Genomic DNA, 10,120 nt, shown 5'->3' on the forward strand with positions numbered 1-10,120 from the left:
ATCCTGCCACGCCAAGGCGCTTTTGCTAATAGGATGGTCCTACTCTAAACAATGAGAGTCCCTATATTTGGGCCATACATATGTGTTTTTAAATTGAGAGCTAACTTACCAAAGAGGTACCTCAGAAGCCTCCAAATAGCAATCCAATGTCAGCACTCCCCCTCAGCTACTGACACCAACATGCCTCTCAGACAAATACAAAAATGGAAGTTGCTCAAATCAATTTATAGGCCACAACAGGTGCTGAAAGGGTGGGGTTATCCTGCAAGGAACATACACACAACATTTTTTCCCCCAGCACACTGCTATAGCCAGCAACAGATCTGCCATTTCTACTGTAGATAAAAATGCAAAAGTCTTTGTTGCACACATTTGCAAATGTATGTTTAAGCCATCCTGCCACGCCAAGGCGCTTTTGCTAATAGGATGGTCCTACTCTAAACAATGAGAGTCCCTATATTTGGGCCATACATATGTGTTTTTAAATTGAGAGCTAACTTACCAAAGAGGTACCCCAGAAGCCTCCAAATAGCAATCCAATGTCAGCACTCCCCCTCAGCTACTGACACCAACATGCCTCTCAGACAAATACAAAAGTGGAAGTTGCTCAAATCAATTTATAGGCCACAACAGGTGCTGAAAGGGTGGGGTTATCCTGCAAGGAACATACACACAACATTTTTTCCCCCAGCACACTGCTATAGCCAGCAACAGATCTGACATTTCTACTGTAGATAAAAATGCAAAAGTCTTTGTTGCACACATTTGCAAATGTATGTTTAAGCCATCCTGCCACGCCAAGGCGCTTTTGCTAATAGGATGGTCCTACTCTAAACAATGAGAGTCCCTATATTTGGGCCATACATATGTGTTTTTAAATTGAGAGCTAACTTACCAAAGAGGTACCCCAGAAGCCTCCAAATAGCAATCCAATGTCAGCACTCCCCCTCAGCTACTGACACCAACATGCCTCTCAGACAAATACAAAAGTGGAAGTTGCTCAAATCAATTTATAGGCCACAACAGGTGCTGAAAGGGTGGGGTTATCCTGCAAGGAACATACACACAACATTTTTTCCCCCAGCACACTGCTATAGCCAGCAACAGATCTGCCATTTCTACTGTAGATAAAAATGCAAAAGTCTTTGTTGCACACATTTGCAAATGTATGTTTAAGCCATCCTGCCACGCCAAGGCGCTTTTGCTAATAGGATGGTCCTACTCTAAACAATGAGAGTCCCTATATTTGGGCCATACATATGTGTTTTTAAATTGAGAGCTAACTTACCAAAGAGGTACCCCAGAAGCCTCCAAATAGCAATCCAATGTCAGCACTCCCCCTCAGCTACTGACACCAACATGCCTCTCAGACAAATACAAAAGTGGAAGTTGCTCAAATCAATTTATAGGCCATAACAGGTGCTGAAAGGGTGGGGTTATCCTGCAAGGAACATACACACAACATTTTTTCCCCCAGCACACTGCTATAGCCAGCAACAGATCTGCCATTTCTACTGTAGATAAAAATGCAAAAGTCTTTGTTGCACACATTTGCAAATGTATGTTTAAGCCATCCTGCCACGCCAAGGCGCTTTTGCTAATAGGATGGTCCTACTCTAAACAATGAGAGTCCCTATATTTGGGCCATACATATGTGTTTTTAAATTGAGAGCTAACTTACCAAAGAGGTACCCCAGAAGCCTCCAAATAGTAATCCAATGTCAGCACTCCCCCTCAGCTACTGACACCAACATGCCTCTCAGACAAATACAAAAGTGGCACTCTGCCAGAGTATTGGTTCACTCCAGCTCCAGCACTTCCTGTGATTCTCTTGTCTACTAGTGTGTAGTCTAGTACCACCAGCACCTGGAGTTTTCGTATCCCGCCTCCTGAAAAATACGACGGTGATCCTAAAAGGTACAGTGGTTCCTCAACCAGTGCGCCATCCAATTTGAACTGGTTCCAGAGAATTTCACTTCAGATCAAACCAAGGTGGCCTATATTATTTTCCTCCTATCCGGTCCTTGCCTGGGCATCACCTTTGTGGAAACGAAATGATCCTATGCTATAGAATTCTACTGTGTTCATCAAAAAGTTTTGCATAGTCTTCAACAAACCTTGCCGGGCCTTCCCTTGCCACTACTGGACTCTTAAGCTTACGATAAAGGATTTCTCTCAGCTGGTCAATATGTGGTACAGTTTCGGACCCTAGCTTCCGAGCTCTGTTGGCCCAAAGAGGCCCTGATTGCTACCTTCTGGCAGGGTTTGAATGACTGCATTAAAGATGATCTGGCTTCCCGTGATTTGCCTGCCAGCCTTGATGATATGATATCTCTTTGTATTAAAATTGACATTCCCCACAGAGAATACATCCAAGAGCGTGACCGTTCCTGTCGCTCTTTCCCTCGTCTGACGCCTCATTTACAGTCTCCTGAAGCCACTACTAAAGAACCGATGCAGATAGGCCACTCTCGCCTAACCCCTGAAAAACGGTATATGCGTATGAAGACTCGGCTATGCTATATTGTGGGGATTCTGGGCACCTTGTCTCCACTTCCTCTAAGAGGTCGGGAAACGCAACCTCCTAGGTGATAGTAGGGAGGTTAACCTAGGATCCCAGTCCTCTTCTCCCTATCTGCAGAAAGAATCCAAATTTCTTATGCCCATCATCCTTTTTTCCCATAATGGACCTCTAGCCTTCGTGGACTCAGGATCCACCAGGACTTTTATATCCGCCAGTTTGGTTACTGAGCTCCATTTACTGACTCAGCCTTTACCACAGCCTCTGGCATTAACTGCAGTGGATGGAAATCGAGTCTCCAATGGCTCAATCACTAGTATGATCAGTCCCATTCAGCTGCTGGTAGGAGCTCTCCACTCAGAATGGATTTGTTTCCTGGTGCTACTGCAGTCCATCAATCCGATCATTCTAGGTCTTCCCTGGTTGAGAATGCACTCGCCACAATTTTATTGGGTCCATGCACAATTTATTTCTTGGGGTCCGTCTTGCAAGGAACGCTGCCTGAAATCTATACGACCTCCTGGGCCTGCTATTCCACGTCTTCTCACAATGTTCTGCCGGAGTCCTACTCTGAATAACCTGACGTCTTCAGTAAAGCTGCTTCTGAGGTACTACCTCCTCATCGGCCCTGGGATTGTCCTATAGACCTAATTTCGGGTAAAAGCACTCCCAGAGGCAAGGCATATCCTGTTTCTACTCGAGACGCAAGCAACGTCTGAGTATGTTGAAAAATCTAAAACGAGGTTTGATTCGGAAATGCTCATCTCCGGCTTCCGCTGGGTGTTTCTTTGTTAAAAAGAATAATTGCTCCCTTGGACCATGTATTGACTACCGTAAACTAAATGCGATTACGGTAAAGAATCGCTATCCGCTTCCTCTCATTCCAGAACTCTTTGACTGTATCCGCAGGGCACAGATAATCACTAAGCTGGACTTTAGAGGTGCCTATAATTTGAAAAGAATTCACCAAGGGGATGAGTGGAAGACTACGTTTAACACCAGAGATCGTTACTATGAATATTTTATGATGCCCTTCGAGCTTTGTAATGCACCTGCAGTCTTCCAAGAGTTGTTAATGAGATATTCCGGGACCTTTTATACCAATCTATAGTCATCTATTTGGATGATACCTTGATTTTTTTCATGGGATCTCTTATCTCATCGTGCTCAAGTCAAGAAGGTTCTTTGTCATCTACGAAGGAACCATTTATATTGCAAGCTAATGTCTTTTCAAACAATCTCATGTACCCTTTCTTGGATAACTGATCTCCCACAGGCTTGCAGATAGACACGTGCAAAGTGGACGCAATTCTTAGCTGACCACAACCCGTTGGTTTAAAAGCTACCCAATGCTTTAATGTATTTACCAATTATTACCAACAATTTATCAAAAATTTCTCCACTCTTATTTCACCCATCACCACACTCACCTTATAAGGAAGTATGGGTCAAATCTTGGCCCCAGGAGGCTATCCTCGCATTTGAGACCTTAAAACAAGCCTTTTCTTCTGCCCCTGTTCTGAGTAAGTCTGACCAGAATAAACCTTTCTTTCTGGATGTTGATGCCTCCTCGGTAGGGGTAGGGGTAGAGGCAGCGCTCTCTCAAAAGAGTTCCTCCGGTATGCTCAAGCCTTGTGGGTCCTATCTAAGACGTTTTCTCCCAGTGAAGCCAATTACAGTATTGGAGATAAGGAACTTTTGACTATCAAAGTTGCCCTTGAAGAATGGCGTTACATGCTGGAGGGAGCTCTCTTCCCTGTAACCGTATTCACATACCAAACAAATCTGACCTACTTACGGTCTGCACATGTTAAAAGCTGAGACAGGCTTGTTGGTCACTCTTTTTCAGCAGGTTTCAATTGATTTTGACCTTCCATCCAGGCACCAAGAATTTCAGGGCTGATGCCCCCTGTAGGTCTTTCAACCTCTCCAACTCCAGTCCTTTGGTTCTCAAAGCCATTAGTATCCCTTTTAAAATTTTACCCTTGACTAAATCTTCCGTCAGGACTCCTCCTGTTGGCCGATCGTTTGCGCTTACATACCTATCAACCAAAATGTTGGGATGGACTCACAAGTCAAGATTTGTTGGACATGCTGGCATCAAGAAGACGGTGGCCCTCCCTGGTCACTGACGTAAAAAAAAGTATATCCTAGCCTGTGAGGTCTGCGCTAGACACAAAGGACCCCCAGACGTTCTCCTCCTTGTCTCCTCCTTCCTCTCCCTGTGCCAGAGTCTACAAGGACCAGAATTAGCATGGATTTTATTACAGATCTTCCCAACATCCATGGTTAGAATTCTATCTGGGTCGTAGTTGACCGGTTTTCCAAGTTGACTCATTTTATTGCCCTGAAGGGACTATTATCTGCTTCTGTATTGGCATATAAAAAAAAATCTTCTGTCTTGGCGGTTGTCCTATCAAAATCATCTTGGACCGCGGGGTACCATTTATTTCCAAATTCTGGAGATCATTCTGCAAGCATTTAGGGATCAACCTGACATTTTCCTTCGGGTATCACCTGGAGACGAATGGCCAGACCAAAGGGGTCAATCAAGATCTGGAATCTTATCTTCAATGGTATTGCTCTAAACAGAAATATTCCTGGAGAGAGTGCTTACCTTGGGCGGAATAGTCTACTGGTCTTTCTCCTTTCTTTAATCTTTTTGGGAAGCATCCCGTATTACCTATTTTCGCTGTATTGGTCCTTTTCCCATCACGCATATAATCAATGCTGTTACTTACAAACTCCGGTTACCCTTCTCTCTCCGAGTACATAATACATTCCATATTTTTTTATGGCAGCCATTGTCCTTAACAAATTTACTCAGGAATCCTCTCCACCTCCTCCTATCAGGACAGTCCAGGGTGAGGAGTTTGAAGTAGAATGTATTTTAAAGTCACATCCCCTCAGAGGCAAGGCCCAATTCTTGGTACACTGGAGGGGTTACGGTCCAAAAGAGAGATCTTGGGTTAACAAAGAGGATCTCCACGCTCCCCATCTCATGGCGGAAGTTTTGAAGAATCAAGTTGCCTTTTCTGAAAGAAGGGGGGGCTGGTACTTAGGCACCTTGTTTGCACTTCCCCTAGGTGGAGGGGACGGTCGCCTGTCTTGCCCTGCTGTTCGCGTCCCACCTAACAACGGGACACTATTCTGGCCCTGAGTCGGCTAGCTAGGCAATGGGATGCTCTTCAGTTTCTTCCTGTCGGCGGTCAGCTGTGTTCTGACCACCGAATTAGCTCTTTTCCCTATATAAGGAACCATTAGCGTGCTAGTATTGGATCACTCCAGCTCCAGCACTTCCTGTGATTCTTCTGTCTCCCAGTGTTTGCTGAGTTTTGCTTTGTTCCTTGGTTTATTCTCCCGGATTCCGATTTGGTACTGAACAGCTTGTTTGGTTTGACCTTCTGCTTGTTTCTGACGCTCCTTCTGATTATACCTGTGTACTGTGCTACTGTATGGCTTTGACCCGGATCGTTCAACCATTCCTGTTCTACATCCCACTGCGCTGGTGACTAACTTAGAGAACCACAACTTGCACATCCCACGCAGCAAAGAGGTATAGACTTTGCTAGGTCCCTGGCAAAGACTGGGGTTGCGTTAGACTCCACGCGTCCCTGTTTAGTTGCGTAAATACCAGCCAGTGGCTCCTATGGTGTTACAACCTTAACACCATGGTTTTCTTTGATTTTTCAAGTAAAGGACACACCTATATATCACTATTTAGTGCTGCCTTTATTTTGGTACGCGGTTGTTTTTGATTAGGGGCTAGCAATTGGCCCTGCTTTGCAGCTGCGATTTGTGTTTATTTGGTGTGGTGCAGCCCGGCGCAGGATTCCTTTTTCTTTTTTTGTTCTTTTGGCTACATAAATCTCCCCAATTCTGATTCTAATTATCAAAAAAAAAAAAAAAGGTCAATTCAAAACCAATATTTCAACCTTTAGGTGGTAATGTGCACAAATAAAATAGCTACCAAGCCTCCTCTTGATAATTTACTTTTTTCATAGGCCCACTCCTGTCCAAAATTGTTCAACTTTTTTTTATCCAAATGGTTTTGGTTGTGTTCTTTTAAAAAATGTACAGAAACACTATAGGTGGGGAGGCCATTTTTTATGTTCCACATATGTTTATATATCCAAGTTTTTAATTTTCTAATGGTCTGCCCAACTTATAGAAAACTACATAGGCATTCCAACAGGTACACTACCCATTGTGTTTCACTTTTATTTGCATTTGCAATAAAAGTGTAAGTGGTCTTCGTGCTTATTGTTTGTGAAGTGCTACATCCAAAACAATTGTGGCAATAAACATATTTATCATATTCTAAATGCAGCGAAACTCACCGTAGCTACATTTTGGAAAGACCATTGGCCACCTCCTCTCCAGCATGTAAAGAACAAAATTTGGCTCATTGCTTCCGTGGAGTGAATTACTTATCTACTATAGGGGAAAGCAGATAATTGGTTTAGGTTTGCCTAACCCCACTCCTCCAACTCTGTAACTACTCCTTGCTCTCCATCAGCTTGACCCTTCACATGACATTGACAATGGTGAAAACCCTTACAATATCAATCAATACAACAATACACTTAAATTGTCCTTTAGCTCTCTTTTTGCACATACCTTGAAAGACGTTCTGCTTCCATTTTTACTCCCCCCATCTCTATTCTTTCCTCTCTAATTTTATTATAGATCTTTAAAATGACATGCTGACAATGTTCTGATCTTTTTACGTCTTATTTCTGGCTATTTACATATTGCTTTTACACTTGTGAATATTCTATTGTCTGTACATGTTATTATTTCAAAATAAAAAGTTTAACAAAGTCTATCAATCATAAAAACCTGTTTTTCATTCTCCTAGTCAAGTCTCAAAGGACTCATTTTCTTTTAGTGGGATAAAACTGGCCTTAACTTGGGAGCTTTCTTGTAAATCATTTAGGATTGTGGTGGGAGCATCTCTCTCAAAATCTCATCACTTAAAAGGAAATGCAAGTGTTGGTTAAGAGTTTCTTTTGAGTTTTGGTATAGAGAGTGATGAAACTTCATACTTCATTTTTTTCCTTATTTTCTTGTAAGGGAAAGGAGAGTCCTCCGTACTAATCCTTTTATGTACTCAAAAGCTTGATTCATTTCTGCAATATTGTAATTCATCTCCTTAAAGTTTCCCATTAAGGATTTCCCTGCATGATATATATTTCTACATCTGAACAGATCCCTGTCATTATCTTTAGTTGTCCACTGGCCATTTTTCTCAGCCATTGTTTGTGATGAATGCTTTTGGCTGGAACAAATGTGTTGCAATCCACCGGTTTGTGATACGTCCTATGGCAGAAGATACTATTGTTAATATATATTTCTAAGTCCAAATAGACCACCTATTCTTTACTAATTTTGGCTGTGAATTCTAGATTTAATTTACAAGAAGAAGATTTTTGTACTTAGGTTAGATCTCTTTCTCTGAGTCCATCTGGGGGACATTGCTACCATGGGGTTGTATGAGGGCGCAGGGAGTTGGCACTTAAATAGTTAACTAAACTTGCTGCTGCTGACTCCTCCCCTCTGCAACCCCATTGACCTCAATAATACTAAAGTCCCAAGAAAAGGGCACAAAAATACAAACTAAACCGTAGAACAGCAAAAGGGAGGAAACACAGTGTCCCCCAGATGGACTCGGAGAAAGAGATTTAACGTAAGTACATAAAGCTTCTTTTCTCCATCATCCACTCTGGGGGACACTGCTATCATGGGGACCTTCTAAAGTATCCCCTAAGGGAGGGAATGCTTTGGTCTACCAGCCCGCAAAACACTGCAGGCAAAACTGGCATCCGAAGACGCAAAAATGTTGAACTGGTAAAAACGAGTAAAGGTATGGACAGAGGACCAGGTCGCTGCCCAGCACAGTTGATCTGCAGAAGCCCCATGGAGAGCAGCCCAGGAGGCCCCCACCGCCCGGGTAGAGTGCGCCGTAAGAACCTGAGGCACAGCTCTATTTCTACTCACATAGGTATGTTGAATCATGGAACGGATCCAACGACCAATGGTTTGCTCGATGGCTGGCCAACCTCTCTTGTGAGAATCAAAGTACAAAAAGAGAGTCTGTCCTCTGACAAGCAGAAGTTCCTATCCACATAAACCTTCACGGACAACGTCCAGGCAGACAGAAGAAGAAGGCCCGGAGAGAGAAATTCCTTTCCGAAAAGGCCAGAACCACCATCTTCTGTTATATATGAAATCCAGAAACCACCTTCGGCAAAAAGGTAGGCACGCTACTGAAAACCGTCCTATTTTTGCGGAACACCAGATAGTGAACCCTTCAGAAAAAAGCCCCTAGTTCCAATACCCATCGAGCCGAAGCAATGGCCGACAAAAATACCACATTCCATGTCAAGAAACGTAGACCGACCAACTCCAGTGGTTCGAATGGAGGCCGCTGGAGGACATCAAGGACTAAATTTAGGTCCCACTGTGCCAGAGGAGGAATTTGAGGAGGCTGAACATGCAGCACTCCCTGAAGAAAAGTACAAACATCGGGAAGGCAAGCCAATCAGTGTCGAAAAAAGATAGAAAGCGCTGAGACCTGAACATTCAGAGAACTCAACCTGAGACCCATCTCCATTCAACCCATCCTGAAAAGCCAGAAAATGAACTAGACTGAAAAAGCCAGGGTAATGACACCTTCTCTCGCACCATTGTACATAAATCTTCCACACCCTGTGATGGATCTCGTCTGACACCAGCTTCCAAGCCTTCATGAGGGTTTCCACTACCCTAGAAGAGAAACCCCTAGATCTCCAGAGGTCGGCTTCAACAGCCATTAAAGCCAACTAAGGTAACTTTGGGTGATGGAAGGGTCCCTGACTGAGAAGATCGGACCTGAAGGGAAGAGCCCAACACAGTCCTTTGGCCAGGAACAAGATGTTGGCGAACCAGACCCACCTGGGCCAATTTGGTGCCACCAGAATGACCGCAAGACCTCTGAAACGTACTTGCTGTAGAATCATTGGAATTGGTGGAAAGAGGTATCCCAACCAAAAGTACAACTGCATGGACATCACATCCACCACAAACCGCCAGAGGATTTCTGGTACTTGCACAAAATCTTGGCACTTGATGGTTGTGTATGGACGCCATCAGATCCAGATCCGGAAGACCCCATCTGTGGACCAGTTGTTGGAAAACCTGAGGGTGCAGGAACAACTCTCCCAGAAGGGTTGTGTGCCTGCTGAGATAATCCGCTTCCCAGTTGTCTACCCCGGTAATGAAAATTGCAGATATCGCTGGAACACAGGCTTCTATTCTGTCACCTGCATGGCTCCTGAGCTTTTTTTTTCCTCCCTGGTGGTTTACATACGCCACTGCCGTGGAGTTATCTGATTAGAGTCACACTGGCTTTCCCTGAAGGAAAGCTTGTGCTCCCTGAAGGGCTAACAACATTGCTCGTAATTCGGGAATGTTGATCGGCAGCCAAGGCTCCTTGTCGGTCCAGAGACCCTGAAGACGAAGGAGAACCACCGGCCTGCAGGTTGGCATCTGTTGTTACTATGATCCAAGCCCACGGAGCAAAGGCCCTGCCCGTTATCAGATGTTCCTGTGGGAGCC

This window comes from Mixophyes fleayi, chromosome 6 (assembly GCF_038048845.1).
Source record: "Mixophyes fleayi isolate aMixFle1 chromosome 6, aMixFle1.hap1, whole genome shotgun sequence".
Lineage (NCBI taxonomy): Eukaryota > Metazoa > Chordata > Amphibia > Anura > Limnodynastidae > Mixophyes > Mixophyes fleayi.